This window comes from Trachypithecus francoisi, unplaced genomic scaffold, assembly GCF_009764315.1.
Source record: "Trachypithecus francoisi isolate TF-2019V2 unplaced genomic scaffold, Tfra_2.0 Lachesis_group21, whole genome shotgun sequence".
Taxonomy (NCBI): Eukaryota; Metazoa; Chordata; class Mammalia; order Primates; family Cercopithecidae; genus Trachypithecus; species Trachypithecus francoisi.
The window spans coordinates 38,585,422-38,607,565 of NW_022681467.1; the positions used below are offsets into that span (position 1 = coordinate 38,585,422).

Here is a 22,144-nt window from a genome sequence, read left to right on the forward strand (position 1 = left end):
AAAATAACTTTCTGCAACGCAGTCCTATATCTACATTGTCTACTAGCCATGTGTGGCTACTGAACACCTAAAATGTAACTGGTGTGACCCAGAAACTGGATATTTAATTTTACTCTATTTTAATTTTCATTTAAATATTCACATGTGGCTGGTGGCTACTCTATTGATCAGCATACCTTAACAGCCGCATGAAGAATAAATGAAGGGTGTGAGGAAAGGTGAGAGTAGAGGCAGGAAGATTAATCAGGAGGCTACCACAGTAGTCCAGGGGAGAGATGGTAGCTGCAAGCAGAGATGGAGAGAAGACTACCTTTCCGGGTGGAGCCAAGAACGTGAGAGGGATAAAGGAAGAATAGGAATCATAGATACCACCTAGATTTGTGGTTTCAGAACCAAATGGATGGTGGTGCCATTTTGATCTGGGAAAGACTGAGAAAGAAGTACATTTTGGGGAGGAAACAAAACCTTGAAAATAACTAGCTCCTCCCCAAGTCTTCATGTGGCAGCTTCCCTCTTAACTTTTGGACCTAAAATGTCAGCTCAAATGTCACCTCCCCAGAGGAACTGTTGCAATCTCCACCCCACTTCTTTATCCTTTCTCTCTGTGTATGTGTGTGTGTGTATGCATGTGTGTGCGTCATATTGCTCCATTTTTCTCCTCCCTGCAGATTATCTGCAATTATTTAATCACGAGTGCTTTGCCTCTCTCTTCTCCAAACTGTAAATTCTCTGTGCAGCGACCTCAGCCCCTTTTCCCACAGCGGTCCCACCTACCTGGAACAGTATCTGGCACATAGCATGTACTTAAATATGAATTGAGTTATTAAACAAACAGGAATAAATATCTTTATCTTGCCAAACAAAACATGGTTAAAACCTCAAAGAGTAGGTTTCTGGTTTGAATTTCATACAACATAAAATAGAAGAAAACAAAGTGTGCTCACACACCTGCCCAAATAATTTTGGGGATATAATTGGGAAGTAATTAATTGGGATAAATTTTGTTTGAGGTTATTCTACCAGTACTCCATTTATTCAGAAAATTGAGTATAGTTTCCAGGTAATGAGCCATCTCATCTGACAGATACAAAAGAGAGATGCTAATCAGGATGGTGATTCCTAGCACTGCAGTCCCATTTCTCTCCCAGAGTATTTGGGGAGACAGCTGAGAGTGTGTAGAATGAAAGCGGGTAATCCCAGGCTGCTGTTTTTGAAAGTTCATAGGGTCCTTGAGAGCTACTTGCCCTTAGTTAAGTGGTGTGCTTAACTATCACCCACCCATATCCCGCCAACCAGCGCAGATGCCACCCCAGCTGAACAGGTGTGTGTGGCTCAATGAAAATGACTTTGCAATTAAACAGATTATTAATTTGAATTCAATTGTAAGGTCTTGAGAAAACTGCATAGCTTCTCTGGTCACCATTCCCCATCTGAACTCCCCAACAAGCAAAACCTCTAGATACTTTCTTGCCAACTACAGCTAATCCACATCACCCCAACATTTTTGAGCCCCAGAGTACATCTTTGCATGTACTTGCTTCAGCAAGTTAAGCAGGAGTTTCACTCAACTTCGTCATTTTTCCCATTCTCCTCTCCAACTTCACTTTCTCTGTAAATGCATCATACCTCAGCACGTGCGCGCACACACACACACTCACACACAATCATACAATTCCACACCCACAGACACACACAGAGCTTCTCTGCAGCTTCTTTCACTCTACACTGACTCAAAGTCGTGAGAACACATTTCCTTTTCCTCTTCACAGGCTCCTGAAATGAGATCATTTCTGCTAAAAGCAATCGCAAGTGCTGGGTGAACAACTCCAGAAAATTAGTACAAGTTCCACTATGGCTAGAGACAGAGAGGAGGAAAAATCTGTTCAATTTTGACTGTATTCGCATTACCCACAAAATGAAACACGCTTCTTATTTCTTCCACTTATCTCAATTCTTAACAAAAATTAAAACAAAAGCTATAAGCTATTTCCACCACTACCCCCAATGGTCATTTTTTATTTGTCAGCAGCATTCATTCCAAATCAGAAACGTGCCAGTCACTTCACTTTTTGAGTATGATTTCTCATCAGTGCTGCCGCATCATCTCCATTTCCAATGGAAGCCAAAGACAACATAACATTTTAAAAAGTAACTAGAATACATTATAGATTTAACCATGAGTCATTACAGACATTGAATAAAAGTGTAACTCTGCCTCCCTGAGCCTGACATATAGACATTCTGAACAAGGAAATAATCTGTGGAATATATGATATAGACCCAAAGGACAAGAGATTTTTTAAAAATCAGATGTGAAAAAAATATTGTTTTCCATTGATTTGAAAATAACTGAAATGAAAAACTATCTAATATCCACTCAATGGAATAGCATGCAGCCATTCAAAGCTATTTTTACAAAGAGTTTTTAGTAACATGAAAGAAGTGCATATGCTATGGTTACACAGAAAAAAAGGCAAGACACATGATAATATTTAGAGCATGATTTTGATTATATGAAAACACACCGAAAACCCTAAAAGGAAACACAAAAATACCACCGATGGTTATCTTTGGATAGTCAGAAAATGTATGGATTCTTATTTTTGTGAACTATTTTACTATATTTTCCAGACTTTGTGGATAAGTACTTTTTTATATAAAAACCTGTCATTTGGCAAATGTTTATTTTAAAAAATTATCTAAACGTTGTAAACTTATTTTATTTTGTGAAAATGTTTTCTGCAAAAACTTCTGTCTTAAATTTCTCTCATAGTATTGTGATGATGCTTGAGGAAACAAGACAGAATTGTCACTATGTTTATATCCACTCCCAGTTTCCAAGCGGGAGCAGCTAGGTTCCAGCCAACAGGACTTTTCTGGAGGCTATAGATGGGCGGGAAATCTGGCAGTCTAGACGTTACGTAGAAATACCAAGGCAATCAGCACAGAAGGCTAAAACATCAAAACCACCATGGCACACGTATGCCTATGTAACAAACCTGCATGTTCTGCACATCTATCCCCCTTTTTTGGAAAGAAAGAAAGAAAAATTAAATTACAAATTAAAAAAAAAAAAAAAAAACTATCACTCCAACTTACCAAAAAAAAAAAAAAGAGAACATCTTCAATAGGGTCATGAAGCACTCGATCTTATCACATGCATTCTCTCCTCCTTTATACATGAAGTCCTTGCAAGGCAGCATTATCATGCCCATTTGACAGATAAGAAAATGAATGTATAGAGAGAGGAGGCACCTCGCTCAAGGTCACAAATCAGTCTCCTGTCAACATCTGGAAGCAAATCCATGTCTGTGATGCTAATGATCAGGATCTTTGCATTATACAACATGGCAGCTTTCATCTGGACCACAATGATCGAGAAAACTGTATCAGATAGAGGGAGCCCTGCATATCATCATTATCAGCAAAGACCTGCACTGGGCTTCCTGCCAAAGGATACCTAATCGTGTAAGTTTAACAAACACAGGCAACCAAATTCCCACCTTATCCCTTAAAATCCTAGAAAGAACACAGAGTTGAAATTAATTGTATTTAAAGTATAGTATGCATTTGTTTATTTTTATTTAGTTAGTTAGTTTTATTGAGACCGTCTTGCTCTGTCACCCAGGCTGGAGTGCAGTGGTGCAATCTTGGCTCACTGCAACCTCCACCTCCTGGGTTCAAGCAATTCTCCCACCTCAACCTCCCAGGTAGCTGCGATTACAGGCACCTACCACCACACCTGGCTGATTTTTTCATTTTTAGCAGAGACAGAGTTTCGCCATGTTGGCCAAGCTAGTCTCAAACTCCTGACCTCAAGTGATCCACCTGCTTTGGTTTCCCAAAGTGCTGGGATTACAGGCGTGAGCCACCACACCCAGCCTGTTTATTATTTTGGAATACTATATCCTAAACATGTGATTACTACATCAAAATACAAGAAGATGCTTAAAGGCTCTTGATATCTCTTTCCAAATTTTCCTAATAAAAGCTTATGTGAGTTTGTATGTCCATAAACATGGTATACAAATAACCATTTAGTTACATCTTTGCCACTTCTGGGAACTGCAATTTTAGAAAACCATCAAACTGACAAAACAAAGAGGGAAGAAATGGAAGAGTTCCTATGTCAGCTTTTGAAGAGGTCATGCATGACATAATGTGAATATTCCATTCAAATTTTTAACCACAGCACTGTCAAAGCCAGCCAGCCAGCCTGACTTAGCCCTCTTATTGGAAAATGTAGCAAGTGATTCTGTGGTTAAAACAAGCACAGACTCATAGGAGAGTTCAAAGACCAATGAAGACCCTAGGTTCCAAATCCAAAATGCCAGACAGATAAAAGGAGAGAATGGAGGATCTAGTTGATATTTACTGATGGTCTATTTGGTACCACATTCTTTCCTATGTCCTAAATTAGCCCTTAGAATAATCTTGTGAAGACCTACATTTGCTCCGGTTTTACAGACAAAAAGAGTAAAGATTCAAAAACGTCAACAAGGACACCCAGCTAGTAAATGCAAAGCTCAAATTTAAACTCAGACTCTTCTACCCAAAACTTTTTGATTCTTTCCCCTTATGTTTTGGTTTTAATATCACTTATTATACTTTCCAATTTTAAAGAAATACTTGTTTATTATAATAAATACAAAAAGTAGTTTGGAAGATTCTCTAAAGAAAAAATCATGAATTGTTCATAATCTACCACCCAGAGACAAGAATGTTTTTTTTTTTTTTTTTTTTTTTTTTTTTTTTTTTTTTTTTTTTTTTTTTTTTTTTGAGACGGAGTCTCGCTCTGTCGCCCAGGCTGGAGTACAGTGGCCGGATCTCAGCTCACTGCAAGCTCCGCCTCCCGGGCTTACGCCATTCTCCTGCCTCAGCCTCCCGAGTAGCTGGGACTACAGGCGCCTGCCACCTCGCCCGGCTAGTTTTTTGTATTTTTTAGTAGAGACGGGGTTTCACCGTGTTAGCCAGGATGGTCTCGATCTCCTGACGTCGTGATCCGCCCGTCTCGGCCTCCCAAAGTGCTGGGATTACAGGCTTGAGCCACCGCGCCCGGCCTAAGAATTGTTAATACTTTGTTTCATTTTCTTCCATTTATTTATGTTTACATATAATTTAAATAAAATCAGTACTAGATTGTATATAAAGGCTAGTTTGCTAATTTTTAAACTAAATATAGTGTGACTTTTGACAGGGCATTTAGTACTACTTGTAATTATCATTTTTTACATCTGCAGATTATATCAAATGAAAGTCACACAATTATTTTAGCTACTCTCCATTGCTGAACATTTAAAATTGTTTTCCTCAGTTTTTCTATCCCAGTCTTGTGATAAAATCCTTTTATATTATCTTTTATATTATATTATCTTATATTTATCTTTTATATCTAATTGTTTCCCTAAACTAATAAATTAGAGGGAGTGGAACTGTAATAGTCCTCCCTTACCCACAGGAACTATGTTCCAAGATCTCCAGTGGATGCCTGGCGCGTTGGATAGTACCCAACCTTATACACACTATGTTTTGTCCTAAACACATATATTAATACCTATGTTAAATTTTAATTTATAAATTAGACACAGTAAGAGATTAATAATAATAAAGTAGAATGATTATAGTGATATTCTGTAATGAAATTATGTGAATGTGATCTTTCTCTTTATCGCTCTTCCTCAAAGTATCTTATTGTTCTGTACCCACATATTTTCAGACCATAAGTGAATTCGGGTAACTGAAACCACAGAAAGCAAAACTGAGAAAAGTGAGAGAATACTGTACAGGGTCAAAGAGTATGCACATTTTAAGGTTCTAAAACTATATACTAAACTGCTCTCCAGAAAGACTGCAAGAATTTATACCCTGTAGATGAACATATCACTTTATCGCCACCAATACTGTCAGAGGCGTTTGATCCAGAGCAACTCCATCTTGACTACTGGCTGGGTAAAATGAGGCTAAGACCTACTGGCCTGCATTTCCAGGCAGTTAAGGCAGTCTAAGTTAACAGGATGAGACAGCAGGTCGGCACAAGATAAAGGTCATAAAGACCATCCTGATAAAACAGGTTGCAGTAAAGAAGTCCACTAAATCCCACCAAAACCAAGATGGCCATGAGAGTGACCTCTGGTCGTCCTCACTGCTACAGTCTCACCAGTGCCATGACAGTTTACAAATGCCTTGGCAACATCAAGAAGTTACCCTATATGGTCTAAAAGGGGAATGCATTAATAATCTATCCTTTGTTTAGCATATCATCAAGAAATAACCATAAAAATGGACAATCAGCAGCCCTTCGGCTGCTCTGTCTATGGAGTAGCCATTCTTTTATTACTTCAGTTTCCCAACAAACTCGCTTTCTCTTTACTGTAGGAACTCACCCTGAATTCTTTCTTGCACAAGATCAAAGAACCCTCTCTTGGGGTGTGGACTGGGACCCCTTTCCTGAAACAATACTATTGTTTAAATTGTTGTCAATGTAAATAGAGAAAAATGCTATCTTTATTCTTTTTAAATTTGCTTTTCAGTAACTAAAAGCAAAGCTAATTTTTTTTCAGATTTTTATTGACTATGGCAATTGTTCTTACATGAGTTGTAAGAAAAACAACTCATTTTTCTATCAAGACACCTTTTTGTTGCTTATTAGTGTTCTTTATATATTAGGGATAGTTAGCCATTGTGAATCATATTTGTTGTAAATATTTCCCTCAAGTTGTTGTTTAACTTTTTTTGTAATTGTATTTTTACTTACAAATGCTTATGAATTTTACATAACTAACTCCATTATCCTTTCTCATCATTTGTTTCTTGGTTTTTACACTTGGAAAGCCCTTGCACCCCCTAAAATCAAATATACATTCACCTATATTTTTGTGGACTTTGTTCTTTCTACTGCACACTGTGCTGATTCTTATTTCATTGGGTGAAACGTCAAACAACTGAAATATCCTTCAGGTTTTTTTAAAAAAGGGAGAAGTAAATCTATCTGAGAGGTCACATTCACTGGCAGATAAATTATGGATGATTCTGCCCCCTTTGTAATACCAGGGATGACAACTACAGTGGGCATCAAAAACTCTTAGAAAAATTCTAAATCCCCTTATCCTAGGTCTCCAGTCGGGGCCTTATGGGAACCCTAAAGCTGTGATTCTCCCCAGGGAGTATTAAACTTTGGTCTAAAGGTGAATAACTGTAGAATCAGGTAGGTTTTGTCCCAAAATTTCAAATCACCCAGGTATTCCCAGAACGTCTACCCTATGTCCAGCCCCAAATCTCAGCCAGAGAACCCAGGGAGCGCACAGGTATCCCTGGAGGGGTCCTTTTGAGATTCCAGAAGCTGGGAAGCCTGCAAGTGTGCCTGGGGGGGTCTTCCTGAGAGAAGGCAATTAAAATTCACATCACAAAAGGAATGAGGCTTTTTTTATTCTAAACTGCAAAACGTGGTGTGGTTAATCAGAGCAATTATAAATGGTAACATCATTATTCAAGCTTCTATTTCCAAACGAAGTCATTTAAATGAATACATTTTCTGCCTTGGAGCAGTAGCTGCCAGTGAGCCTTTAAAAAGAAAAGAAAGGAGAAAAAGAAAAAAGAGAAAACCGGATGAAGCCACTGGTGCAAAACCTTGGAAAATAGGGTAGAAAGAACTCAGCACTGGGAATTGGGAGCCTGCAGTACAAACATAGATCCAACATGGTCTCATTCTGTGACCTTGGGCAAGACCTCAGTTCCCACCTGTGCAATGGGGAAATAGATGGACTTGTATTCATGACCCCTTCTTGCTCTGACATTGTGAATCTAGATTTTTACCACTAAAGGTCTAATTTTTCTACATGCTGCGTCTGCAATTTTATAGAATTCATCAATGTGTTAAATACATTCTCTTATTCAAATTCGAAGACAAATTCTTCAGAAGCTGTCTCTAAATGGTGACCGACTTCCCTCCCCCTACTGCAGCCTGTATTGTGTGTGGTCTTGAAGGAAGGAGCCTGTGAGTGTTGAAATCAGATGGTCCTGGGGATCAAATCTCAGTTCTGACCAAGAGAGCCTTGACATTCTTTCCCCTTGGTTTGACCAAAGTTTTAAACAGGTTTCTTCCTGATAAGCTCCTCATCTCCCTTTTGTTAGAGCATCTACTTTAGAAAACTTAACTACAAATTCTTTCTCTGCTCCTTTCAAAAAAAATCTGCTGGTCTTTTACTGGTTTTACAACCCAAGTAAAGTCTTTCTCAAGGACCCGGGAAGCAACCATTTGAAATGTGAGCATTGAAGGAGAGAGCGTCCCTATTTCCCAGTCTGCAGAAGAGTGGGAGTCCAACTTCAGTGTGCCTTCCTCCAACTTTTTAACCTCTCCTATCATGAAGATATGAGAAGGTTTACTTTTCCTTTGGTAAACTTAGTTAGCAAACACAGATGGCCTGAGAATTTCAGCTCTTAAGAATTCTTTGTCCTGCTAACACGGTAAAACCCTGTCTCTACTAAAAACACAAAAAATTAGCCAGGCGTGGTGGCGGCACCTGTAGTCCCAGCTACTCGGGAGGCTGAGGCAGGAGAATGGCATGATCCGGGAGGCGGAGCTTGCAGTGAGCAGAGATTGCACCACAGCACTCCAGCCTGGGCGACAGAGAGTGGCTCCGCCTCAAAAAAAAAAAAAAAAAGAATTTTTCATCCCTTTGTTTCAGGAGAGTTAAGTTCTGTCTCTCCCTGACTACAATGGTCTTGAATAATATCTTCCTTGCCTGATTAAATTTGTTGGGTGCAATTTTTATTTAAGCGGTTCCAACTGTGTAGATGTACCTCCTTCAACTTCCTTGAACTTCAGGGTCCCTATCTGAAAAGCAAACAACAGAAAAAGTCCTTCTTTTAAGGAGTGAATGATATCTTTCAGGGAATAAATCAGCACATGCATGTAATCAGCCGCACAGAGAAGGTGGGAGATTGTTTGCAATATCTACTTCCCTATAACCACACCCTTGGGTTATCCCTTCCCACACTGACTGTGACTTGGCCATGTGAGTTGCTTTGACCAATAAGGCATCAACAAACATGCTGCAAGCAGAGGTTTGAAGAAGAACTTGTGCATTGGGCTTGCCCTCTTGTTGCACTTGGAAGCCTGAGAACCAACACAGGGATGAACCTGAGCTAGCATGCTGGATGGGAAGCAACATGGAGGAGAACCAACGCCCTCCAGAGGGCAGCCTGCTGAACTCCAGAGATGTGAGCAGGGCACTTGAGACAGAGGAGAGAACCCAGCAGAAACTAAACAAGCTGGCCAGAGAAAAATAACCACCTACTGGACACACACGATCGTATGCAAAATACGATGGCTATTGAACAAGCCACTAAGTTGTGAGATCATTTCTTACACAGCAAAAAACTGAAATGGCAATGCTCTCTTCATGAAGTGCTCTTATCAGTTCTTTCCAGCTCCAGAGGCCAGAATTAGACTAAGGGAAGAAGACAGGTGGGAAGATGCCAATAAGGCCCTAAACTCATCTGAAAAGACGTGGGTTTCCTAACAAATTCATATAGCATCACCAATATGTGGCTTTCCTGATTTTGACTCAGGCACCCTTGGGAAAGGTTCACTCATTCCTGGAAGTACTGAAAGACCTTCTTTAGCTTGACAAAGAGATGTCATCCATGAGTTTCTGCCTACAGTTAGCACCAAATTTTCAAATGTACTCAGCATCACTATGCTGCCGGCACCGGGCTGGGTGGTGGAGAGACACAGCCGTGACTAAGAAGCCATCCATCTGTCCTCACGGAGCTCACTGTGCATGTGGGAGGTAGACCTTAATAGAGTAAACAAACAAGTAACATAATTATATCATGTGATAAAGATTATGCAAGAAATACACACAGAGCTTGGCAGAGCGTGACTGAGCCCGGGACCACAAACACCCACTCACCCAGGAGGGACGGGAAGGCCTCTCTGAGGAGGTGAGATGTGCAATAAGATCTAAGGGTATAAAAAAGCCAACCATTAGGGGAAAAAAATCTGGCCAAGAGAACTGTGTGAAGCCCCTGAGGCAGCAAGGAGCTTCTAAAAGTCAGAAGGTGACCCGTGTAGATGGATCGAAAGGGGAGGAGTGGTGGAAGATGAGGCCATGGAGGTGAGCAGGGCCAGCTCTGCCTGCTCGGCTTCCCCAGCCAAGGACCTGGTTGCTTCCCAGATCCCTGATGAGCAGCCTCCATCCCTCTGCTCCTCTCCCACACCTGCCCTCCTGAGGCTTGGCTCCAGGTTGCCATCGCTGCTCTTACAATGCGGAGAACAGAGGTTGAAGATCTGCTGACTGCAGGCATGATTCCTCTGTGCCAGGCACTCTGTGAACTTTCTGCCCAACTTCTTATAATCTATCCAAGCAGATAGAATCACTACCTCCCACACATCTTACAGGCATTAGACGACCTTCCCAAGGTCACATGGCCAGCCGGGGTCAGCAAGAAGCTGCCAGTGCTGGGATTTGGGCAGCAACCTGTCTACACAGGTTCAGACTCCAGGCTGTCTCCTGTGGCTTCTTCGGTGCTGTAGTCACTTCCCCGCTGGGGACTTTGTCTCTTCTGCTCTTGTTATTTCAAGCTCTCCCATCCTTTGTGTGCACATCCTTTGTGTGTCTCTTCATGGAGCCCAAAAAGATACCCTTAAACATCTCCCCTTACATTTCACTGGGTTAAATTTAGGCCACTTTGTAGCCTGTCACAGCCATGCTGGGTGCTAAAATGTCCTACAACTCCAAGGTTGGAAATAACAATGAAAATGAGTTGAAAAGGGAGACCCAGTGTTGGCTGAGTGATTTTTTTTTCTCTGCCAGTCACAGAGCTAAGCACTCTACATCCTCCTGCTGTTTAATCCCTTAATCAACTCCAGGAGGCTCAGCAACTTCCTGAGGTCACAGAGACACCAACGCAGAGCCACAGTGGGAGTCCAGGCACCACCAGGCTGTTGTGCCTCCCAAGTGAAGTCCCCCTGGATGTCACATCCACTATCAGAGGGACATCTCCAAGCTGGGCACATGACGTTAGCATAGAAGGTGGCTTGCAGGTCCTGGGCTCCTCCTGGGATCTGGGGATGCCCACTTCACACTCCTGGGACAAGTGCAGTCCACAGGGAGGTACGGCCAGAGGCCCTGCCCCCAACCCACTAGCAATGACAGAAGATGGTTTCACACACCTTGGAGGTATTGCCCAGAGCTTCCCCTTCCACTTCCACCACACTGTCGTGTTTCTGTCCAGTTTCCTGCCTTACTTCTGACAACCTCATTTTTTGTGTCTAGGCCTTATTCCATTTTCCCTGTTTAACATGGGTTGTATTTCCCTGGGCACGCTGGCCCCATCCCCGTCTCCCATGGGTCCCAATTTGCCCTTCTCTACCACCAACACATTCTCCCAATCAGCCAACTCCACTTTGGTCTCAGCCCCCAAGTCTGGAGCTGACTGATCAGGTCTACCATGCCCATTTGAGTTTTATCTGCAGGACACCACCATGTTTGCTCACGATCACATGCATGCAAATACAGACAGGTGTATTCAACTGCACCAAAACATACAAGTTAATAGACATGCATTTATCCACATGTGCACAAGCACACAGCTCCCCATACATAAGCAGGTATGTTCATATATGAATGCACATGTACAAACATGAGTGTATATGCAGGCTCATAGACACATACATACACGTACACTTCCTCAATTCACAAAGAAGTAACTCGTCAAATGCCACAAGTCATTCACAAGCCATGAGAAGACTGGAATTGACAGACCATATAAAGAGACAGACAGAAAAAGTCCTGCACACACCAGTTAAAAAGCCTCTGCTATTGTCTATCACACTGAAGCTTGTAAAAAGACTGCATTATCTCTGACACAAATACAGCTCTCCTCTTTCTGTAGAAGGATTGCAATAAAGATAAGAGCTTTCTCATTATTCTAATGTGGAACAAAAACAATCTCCCATTCCAAAATCAGTATGCAGAAGTAAAATCTCCTTAGTTAACACTACAGCTACCCACCCCATGATGCTGAGCTCACGCCATGGTCATGTAGCAAATTTTCTTGAGCACGTACTATGGGCTGTCACGCATGTTTTATTATTTAGTTCTCACAATAACTTCCAAAGTAGGAATCACTGCTTTTGTTTTTACAGAAAAGTAAATAGGTTCAGAGAAGTTCTTTAACTTAACCAAGTCATATAGGTAGTACAAGAAGAGCCTAGGCTTGTCTGACACCAAAGTCCATTCTCCTTGTATGATGCCAAGCATAAGAACAAAGAGTTCAAGAAAGACTCAGGACCTAGGAATTAGCAACAGTTAAAGGAATGAATGTGTAGCATGTGGTAAGCAGGGCCACTGAGTGCTAACAACAGAGGAGAGGCTGACCAGGTGGCTTAGGGAGTTTTAGGTGGCCTGAAGGGTGGGTGTATTGGTAGAAGACAGTGGGGTAAGACAGCAGGCAATTCAGGAAGAAGGAATGAGGAATAATCAGACATGAAGATTGAGTGAATATGACCTAACTGGGAGCTAGAGCAGGAGGGATCTTGAAAGAATGGAATGGAAGTTGCAATGGGGGCAGGACCTTGAAGAGCAGGTTCAAAAGCCTGGCTGTCATTACTTTGACATTTTCATGACTCAGCAACTCCATGCCAGGCCCTGTACTAGAAAGTGGGGATATAGCGGTCAACAGAACAGAACAGAATCCAACAGAATCAAGAACCCTGCTCTTGTAGAGCTTACCTTCTTGTGGGGTAAGGGGAGGCAAACAGATGAAAAACAATGAACTTTTTAAAAAATACAGACTTTTAAAAATTATATAGAAAGAAGGTGGTGAATACTACCAAGAAAAAAACCTAAAAGTAGATCAGAGGTAAGGGAGAGGGGCCATAATTGTAAATAGAATGGTCAGACTTAGCCTCACTGAGAAGATGTTCAAAGTCTCGGGGGGATGAGGACTGCGCTCCCCAGAGCCAGGGGAAGGTTGATGTAGGTATCAGTGGCAGCCAAGGTGAAGGTGGGCCTCCCTGTTCAAGGAGCAGCCCAGAAGCATGGCCAGCAATGCTGAAGCCAGATGAATGAGAGCAAGAGAAGTAGAACACAAGGTCTAAATGTACCACTGTGAACCACAGCAGCCTGGAAAGGCAAGACAACAGAGACATAAAATTAGTGCAATGGTGTAGTGAGTTCAAGCTTACCGCAGATCATTTCATTCATCTCTATCAATCATTCATTCCATGAACCAAGCAGCAGGACAAAAAGGATCTTAATATGATATTTAACTAATCGTTGACATTAATACGAAGCTCTGACACTATGCCAACAAATATTTCATTGTACACACGCTACTTTCCTAAGGCCACAGGAAATGAGAGGGGCCTCAAGCCAGATTTTCTTTTCTACCACAAGCATTTTCAAGAGCCATGAGGTGTGAAGGCACAGACCCCGAGGTGCTCCCAACCCCCTGTGACTCACTGAGGTGTCCCAGTGTCTCCAGAGCAAACCAACTTCCTGCAGCCTCCACCTGTCCATTTTAGGACAACCAGCGTTGGATGAAAATAGACCTAAGCATTCTGGCATTTTCCTCCACTTGGACTCATCCTGAGTCACCAGCTCCCCTCTTCAGCATCCTGTGGAATCCAACTCCAGCATTCCCCTTAGTACAACTCGAAAGACAGTTTCCGAATGGAGCTTTGTCTAGCCCTAAAGGTCATATGAGGTCAGATGAGGCCAGCAAACAGAACTAGAGATTCCTAGCTCAGGAATGATGATGGTGACTGTGACAAAGAAAACGACAGTAGACAGTCATCCATTCTTCCATGCGTCACTCACTGTGGGAAGGAGTTTACATAGATTTATCTCATTTGAGGCTCATGAAACTCCTACAAGGTAGATAGTATTTAGATCCTATTTGCAGATGAAGAAACTAAAGCATAAGCAATAAGCAGCCTCCACACCCGACTGTGCAGACACCAAATCACACCAAGCCTAGAAAGAGAGCTGTACAGTGGGAGCTTCTGTGAACACCAGGGCTGGGGACAGACTCTCCTCTGTGAGAGGTTTAACCCATCCATCCTTTGCAGATGCTGTCTTGAAGGCCACATCCCTGCATCAGGCTAGACCAGGTAGGAACGAACCCACACTGACTCCCACTTCCGTGGTTCCAATCCTCACACGGTACTGGGGCTGTAAGAGGGCATAAGAGGGCACAAGAGGCCACAGAACTCAGGGCAGTTGGTGGGCAGCCATCATCTCCACCTAGACCCCCACATCCGCCCCTCCCTGCCTCCCTCTGTTGTTTTCCACCCATCCTCCCCACTGCAACCAGCTCTGTCTCCCTACAAATTCCTCTGAGGTCATACCACTGCCCCGCCAGGAGCTTCTCCCCGAGCTGCCCTTGCATTTTCCCTCGAGGGTTCCTGCTGGCCACATGTGGCTACTTGAATTTAAATCCACTGACATTAAATAAAATGTCAAATTCAGTTCCTCAGTTGCACGAGCCACATTTCAAGTGCACAACAGCCACCAGTGGTTGGTGGCTACTGTGGTGGGCAGTGCATATACAGAATACTGCCCTCAAGGCAGAAAGTCCTGTCTATAGCTCTGGTTTAGAGGATAAAATCCCAACCCCTCATGGGGCCTGCCAGACCTGCATGGTCTCACCTTGCTTGCCTCCCAGCCTCTTCTGGTGGACACCTGGGTCACACTATCACACTCCAGGCACCCAGCCTGTCTTCAGTTCCTCAAACATACCAAACATCAGTCACCCCAGACACTCACCCCGCCCACCCCTCCCCCGCGGTTTCCTTGGCTAAAGCCTCCATTCCCTCACCAGTCACTGCAAACTTTGCTTCCTCCAAGGTCTCATCACTGACACCCCCACCAAAATTCACCCATACAGATAAACAACAGTTGCAGTAATTATCATAACCTCTCCTTGCCTGTCTCTCCTTTCATGGCACTTATGAAATGTGTAACATCTTAAGGCTGCAGTTCCCTGAAAGCTTGACGTGTGCTGGGGATCCTCCTCCATGCTCACACATGTGGCTGCTGGCTGGAGGTCACGTGGGCCTCTTCACAGGACAGCTTGCCATTGCTTCGCTCTGAGCAAGGGATCCCACAGAGAGGCCGAGATGGAAGCTGTAGTAGCTCTTATTACAATCGAATCTTGGAAGTGACAAATCAAAGCTTCTGCCAAAGTCCATTGGGCACACACATCAGCCCTGGAACAACAAGGGAGGGATTCTACAAGGAGGCGAGGATTTTGTGCACCATTTTGGAGATGGCCCACTGAAGGCTGCGTGTACCATTTGTCATTGTGCCCCAGAGTGTTGAGCACAGAATAAGTGCTCTGTCGATGTTATTGAAACAAAGAATGATGGCCTTCTCATCAGAGGAACCTCACTTTCCCCATCTACAAAACCTAGGAGTCAAGCCCAAAAATATTTAATGCTCCTCCCCATTCGAAGAGTCCCGTCATCCATGTTGACTATGCAGTCTGTGCTTGTCTTGCCCCCAGCTGAAGTGATGACATTTAAATGAAGAGCTGTGGATCTGTGCTCCAGAGGTCTGCTCTCTCAGGGACAGGGTCATGGGGTGGGGGAGATGTACGAGGCTTCTCTATCTCTGACTTGGGTCTAGTCCAGGCTTCCCATCCACCATGTGCTGCAAGCAGCTCGGTCATACATCACATGGCAACTGACAGGTTCCTGACGGCCAGTGAAATTATACGCACTATGCAGCAGAGAAACACACTCACACAGGACCAGCAAAGCTATTGACTTTTTATTAGATGCTTCTCCCAGGCAATAAACCGGGAGAGACAGTGGCTGCAGGGAAATACGAACCCCTAGTCAGAACCTGTGACTGGGTCAGTCATTTGCAGCAGAGATGAACATCAAGTCTTGGCCTCAGGGGTAAAGAGTCAACCAGTGGGACATGCTAGGAATGAGGGCAACCACTCAAGGTGACAGTGTGCCTTGTGACCTGCAACTGCCAACACCCATGAGCATCACAATGATGGAATAGTAACAGCTACCTTGCAAGAAGCACCTACTATATCTAAGATACTTCACATGCTTTATCCCTAATCCTTGCAACATCTTCCAGACACTAAGCCCACGTTTATCCTTTATCATAAGGTCTCAGGATAATATCACACAGCATATGACAGAGCGTAAGCACTCAATAACCATTGTGTGAATGAATTAGTAAATGAATGGGCAAATGCCATCAGATTGGCATTATTATGCCCATTCTATGGAATAGAAAACTTAGGTCTATCTATTTGCTCCAAGTCATGTGGGTGGTACTGAGTAAAGGACTGGGTTTGAACTCTCTACTCCCTGATTCCAAGTCCGTGACCCTTTTCACATTACACCAAATCCTTAAATATTTTGCACATGGGTGCAAGCACAATTAGTAAAATTCTACCAATTTCCATGAGATAGCACAGTTCTTCATGAAAACACAGTGGTCAGGAAATGTTTGTGTGAGCAATGAGAGATGACAAAATGTAGCACTGTTATGGTTTGGGAGAACCCAGGGGTATCAGTTCAGCCGTTTGCCAGAGTACAAGGCAAACATTGGCCATGTGGCTGGTGCCCTTCCTGGGTCACAGTAGGTGAGCACTGGGCTTTCCCAGCGAGGCTGACAAGGACTGCCTCGGGAGAACCAGGGGAATAAGAGATGTGTCACCCTAGAAACAAGTATAGGCTTATTATTACACCAAACTCCACTGGCTCCCATAAATCAACCCAGGTCGTTACCAGAAGGATGTTCCATCAATGTTTTCATTCCCAAATACTTGATTCGATTTCCCCAGCCACTCCCTCCTCCCTCCCTTGATAGCAGAAGAGTCTACAGATTTCTGTATTTTGTGATTTGCTTTCATGCTTCATTTACCTTACTTAAGTATGATTTCAACTGGGAAAATTGATGATTATAAGCTGGAATTTTGATATGTAAACTTGAAATCACTGAGAATGTGAAAGGCAATGAGCACAGAAAAACCTCCAATCATAGAAGGTCACACCACAGTCATGTCCTTCGGGCTTCTCCCAATAACACCACAGTCCCTGCAGAGACGTCAAATGAAGACTGAGCCGCATTCACCAATGAGTAGGATGCACTTAGATGCTTTGTTTCTTAAAGGCTGGTCATTATTGGTTATTGTAGAAACAAAAATAAAAAAGGTGCTGAAGTATCATGACACTTACGCACAAAACATCTATCACCTTACGCAGCCATCGCTGTTTCAAAGAGATATTAAAAATCATATGTACTTTTAAAAGACATTTTAAAGTCTAGGGGAAAAAAAGGCATGATTGTGAACAATTTAGAACAGGGTTTAGCAAACTATGGTTGGTCGCCTATTTTAAATAAAGTTTTACTGGAAAAAAAATCTACTGGAAACATATTACTAACTGGCTTTTTAGAGAAATATTTGCCAACCCCTAATTTAGATATGCATTGAGGTTTCGTTCAGCTTATTTTTAATGTTGGGATTTATGAAGATGTTAAGTTAATAAGTGACTGATAATAAAATCACCTGGTGCATAGGATTTAGGGTTGTTTTGTTCGGAAGGGAGAAAAAATTTTATGTATAAACTTATATACTAATGGGCCCAAATCAAGAATGTATAAAACTTCAGAGAGCCATAGTGTATATCAAGACCACAATACACCCTATGACCTAGGTTTACCTCTGCCTCTCTCACTGACACCACTCTCACCAAAAAGTGTGTTCAACACAATAGTGAAGAAGATATGTCTTGGAAAAAATGCAAAATGGTCACCTCAATTATATTTTTAAACAAACTCACAGTAAAATGAGAAGTGACTTTGAAAATGTAGGTACTGTCACGGTTTCAGAACTCTAAGTCAAAGTCTTATTTTTCTTTATGAAGGGAATAAAATGGTAACACAAAGAAAAGTCAAAATCTAAATAAGAACCAATTCATTACTCACCTTAATGAAAAGGGAAGTTTGCAGAGTTAGATGATTTAGCAGATATCGTTTCATAACTGGAAACATTCTTACGTGAAATAGTATTGATCAGAAAGAGTTTTTGTTAAATAAAAAGGAAAAAGATAAAGATGACCTGGTAGGAATAAAGGGTATTAAATTAGAAAATTCAGGGGGTGGAAGGAGAGCTTTACAGGGCATTTAGACCTTATGGAGAGAAGCAAACCCAGGAGAGAAAGCAGGTGGAACCCTGAAATGGTTTGCATTCTTTTAACTACGAAAATGAGAGAAGCTGAAAACAGTAAGAATTTGACAAGGCAGAGTTAAGGGTTGTATTTAAATTTATCCTGTAAAAATGCACCCTCAATGGACTGGACCTGAGGCTCCCTTCCCGAGCTAATGAAATAATCATAGAGGCCAGCCACCTCCAGTCTCGTTCTGAAGTCTGAAAAGTTTTTCTGTAAGGCACTAGATAGTAAGCATTTTCAGGTCTGCAAGACATATATTATCTATCACAACTGCTCACCTCTGCTATTGTGGGGCAAAAGCAGACACACATAATACATAAATGAATGAGCGCAGCTGTGTTCCAAAAAACCAAAAAAAAAGCACTTATTTATATAAAAAAGCTATCTGAAATATGATGTGACCCCACTTTCATGACTTACCCAAAACAGGCAAATTCACAGAGACAGAAAGTAGAATGGTGGTTTCCAGGGACTGGTGGGGGGCAGATGGAAAAGGGAAATTACTGTTTAATGAGCACAACTTTTTGGGGGATGATGAAAAAGTTCTAGAAATGGATAGGAATGATGGTTGCACAACACCTGAATGCACTTAATGCCACTCACCTGTACACTTAAGAATGGTCAAAATGGTAAGTTTTATGTTATGTCTATTTTACCACAATAAATAAATTAAATATATATTTTAAGATAAACACATAATGTAAGCGTATCTGATTCCTTGTTGCAAACATTTGTCTCACCCTCGGAGTCCCAGTGATAACTTCCACTTAACAGAGTGAAAAGTCCCACGGGGTAAATTTAAAACCAGGTTCAAGCAACCCCAGCCCGTAAAAATTTCTTAAGCCTGCTAGCAAGTTAAAGAGTCTTCCAAACATGGCCAATAAACTTTTCATTCTATTAAATATTTTTTGCCAGTCGAGATGAGAATAGAAACCAAATTCTTGGTTTTCAGTTTACTCAAAGTATTGTGTGTGACATAATTTCTCTAGAAATTATGTTGAAATATTTAACCTTAGTATTTAAATAATAAACAAAAATCAGCAATTAAAAAAAATAATAATAAGACTGTCCAATTCGGTCCCCAGGTCATAGTTTGCTATCCCCTACTGCAGAATTTGGAGGACACATCCAACAGGACACATCCAAGTGACTTTGACACCCAAGTGGTTTTGTGTGATACATCAAGAATTATGTCATGAGAACTTGAGGTACGGATAAAAGGATTAAGTTGAGCCTGGACATTAATAGAGCCTCTCTGCTGATTCTAGACAAGTTGCTGTAGTTCATATATAGTGTCAATGCACATCCATGTTGCCTTACCTATTTCACTCATCAATGCCCATACCTGGAAGATGGAGAAAAGGAGGCAACTCAGTCTATTGGTGCTCTGTGTAAGCTGGCCCAGGAAGCAAGGAACGTAGCTGCCCTGCCTAGCCTCTCTTCCTGACAGCCAGGAGGGTGAGGAGCAGAAAAAGGAGTTAGCATCTTTATCCAGCAATCAAGACCAAAAAAACTCTTGGTGTTTTAAATGGCATGTGTCAAGATAGCCGAGCCAAAAAAGAAATCAGAAGATTGGAAGATTAGACTTGACTAGGGAGACTGTTTCAGTTACCTGTTGCTGTATAACAGGTCACTCCCAAATTAGTTGTTTAAAATGATCACAATCATTTATGGTCTCCATGGATCAGGAACCACCAGCTCAGCTGGGTAGTTCTGGCTTGATGTCACTGGCGCAACTGCAATCACATAGAGACTGATGCAGCTAAGGGCTCGTGAGCACCTCTCTCACTCTCTTTCTGTAGTCTCAGGCCTCTCCATGTGGTCTTTCCTGTGGACTAGTTTGGGCTTCCTCCAACTATGGCCACCTTTAATATGTTACAAGGTGACACAGAACTTCAAAGATGAGTGTCTGAAGAAAGAGAACAACAACAGTTGCCCAGCCTTTTCTCTAACCCAGCCTCGGAGGCCTCGCAGCATCAATTCCACTACGTTCTATTTATCGAGTCAGTCATGAGTTTCAAGGGGAAGGGACACAAACCGGGGCATGGTGAGGTTCTGGAAAAGCACACGGAACAGAAAATACTGATGTGGCCTTTTAAAAGTATACAACCAGGCCGGGTGCGGTGGCTCAAGCCTGTAATCCCAGCACTTTGGGAGGCCGAGACGGGCGGATCACGAGGTCAGGAGATCGAGACCATCCTGGCTAACATGGTGAAACCCCGTCTCTACTAAAAAATACAAAAAAAAACTAGCCGGGTGAAGTGGCGGGCGCCTGTAGTCCCAGCTACTCGGGAGGCTGAGGCAGGAGAATGGCATAAACCTGGGAGGCGGAGCTTGCAGTGAGCTGAGATCCGGCCACTGCACTCCAGCCTGGGTGACAGAGCGAGACTCTGTCTCAAAAAAATAAAAATAAAAATAAAAATAAATAAATAAATAAATAAAAGTATACAACCTGCTTGTAATCCCAGCACTTTGGGAGGCCGAGGCAGGCAGATCACAAGGTCAGGAGATCGAGACCACCCCGGCTAACACAGTGAAACCCTGTCTCTACCAAAAATACAAAAAATTGGCCAGGCGTGGTGGTGGGCGCCTGTAGTCCTAGATACTCAGGAGGCTGAGGCAGGAGAATGGCATGAACCTGGGAGGCAGAGCTTGCAGTGAGCTGAGATTGCGCCACTGCACTCCAGGGCGACAGAGCGAGACTCCGTCTCAAAAAAAAAAAAAAGAAAAAAAAAATATATATATATATACACACATACACACACACACACACACACACACACACACACACATACACAATCTGCCATAGGAACTACAACTCATTTGGGCCTTTCAGTTTATTTACATATGAATACAATTAAAGTACTCAGATAAAGAAAATATTCTTGGTTCTCTTTCTTTGCTCACACACTCCTTGGACCAGCATTTCCCTGACTGGTAAACCAGGCCACATGACATGAACAACCTGACTTATTACCCAAACTCACCAACATTAGCCTAAAATATTGCATCATGCCACCTTTCTGGCAGGATTCAGAACCTCTCTGCTTGGTGATTGCCCTGACATCGCTTGTAACACAGTAAAATAACCAATTTATGTGAGTAAAGCCCTGTTGAGATATCATGACACGAACAGAAAAGAAACTGTCTGGATACAAACCCAAAACGCATTGTCAGCTCTCCAACCAGTACAATCTTCTCAGTGACAGACTTGAGTCATTGCAATCTCATCTATTAAGTAATGGGAATAGTAGAAAACTTTTGGGATGTTATTCTTTGGATTGTAAATTAAAATATGTGTGGAACTGGTATGTATTCATGTGCTATGTATTTATCCACTCCCATGTCACTGATCTCTCCCTAGGCACATAAGACCACCTCATCTCTGAGCTTCTCTTGCAGTTCTATCAAGACCACGTGACTGGATTCCAATCAACTGCATGACTTGCAGGCCACTTCCAAGCCTGACCATAAACTCCACTCTAATGCTCCACACTTTTTCTCCCTTCCATGCTGACCTCAGAGACCAAATGTCAGTATCACAACTTAGAAGGACCCCAGAGTCACCACTTGGGAGGTGCCACAAAACCTACTTTGAAATGTGACTTGAATTAGAAATCACCTTTGTTGTATGTATTAAGCCATTGAGATTTTTTTTTCTTTCCTGCTCCAAAGGTGAGTACCAAATGAAAAAAATGCAAAACTCAGGTGCTATTGGAACCCGGAACAATATAATTTTTTGTTAAACAGGTTGTCTTATACCTTAAGGAGCCAGATGCCAGGCACATATCCCAACCAAAAAGCCACTGAAATGTTGGAGCTTATTGGTATTGCAGTATAACTAAGACTAGTCTGACTAATACGTTATAACCAACATGAATATATTGATGAGCAGAATTAAAAATTCACATAAATTTTTAAGTTAAAACATAAAAC

At 42.2% G+C, this 22,144-nt stretch overlaps 1 protein-coding gene across 1 annotated transcript in view; it reads right to left on the minus strand.

Moving 5' to 3' along the window:
- Positions 1-14,693, minus strand: part of LOC117068315 (receptor-type tyrosine-protein phosphatase T-like) — a 337,994-nt gene extending 323,301 nt beyond the window's left edge. Inside the window, exon 1 of the mRNA XM_033185381.1 lies at positions 14,658-14,693. The gene's annotated coding sequence lies outside the window, so the exon portion shown is untranslated. The remainder of the gene's footprint in view (positions 1-14,657) is intronic.
- Positions 14,694-22,144: the final 7,451 nt, after the last annotated feature.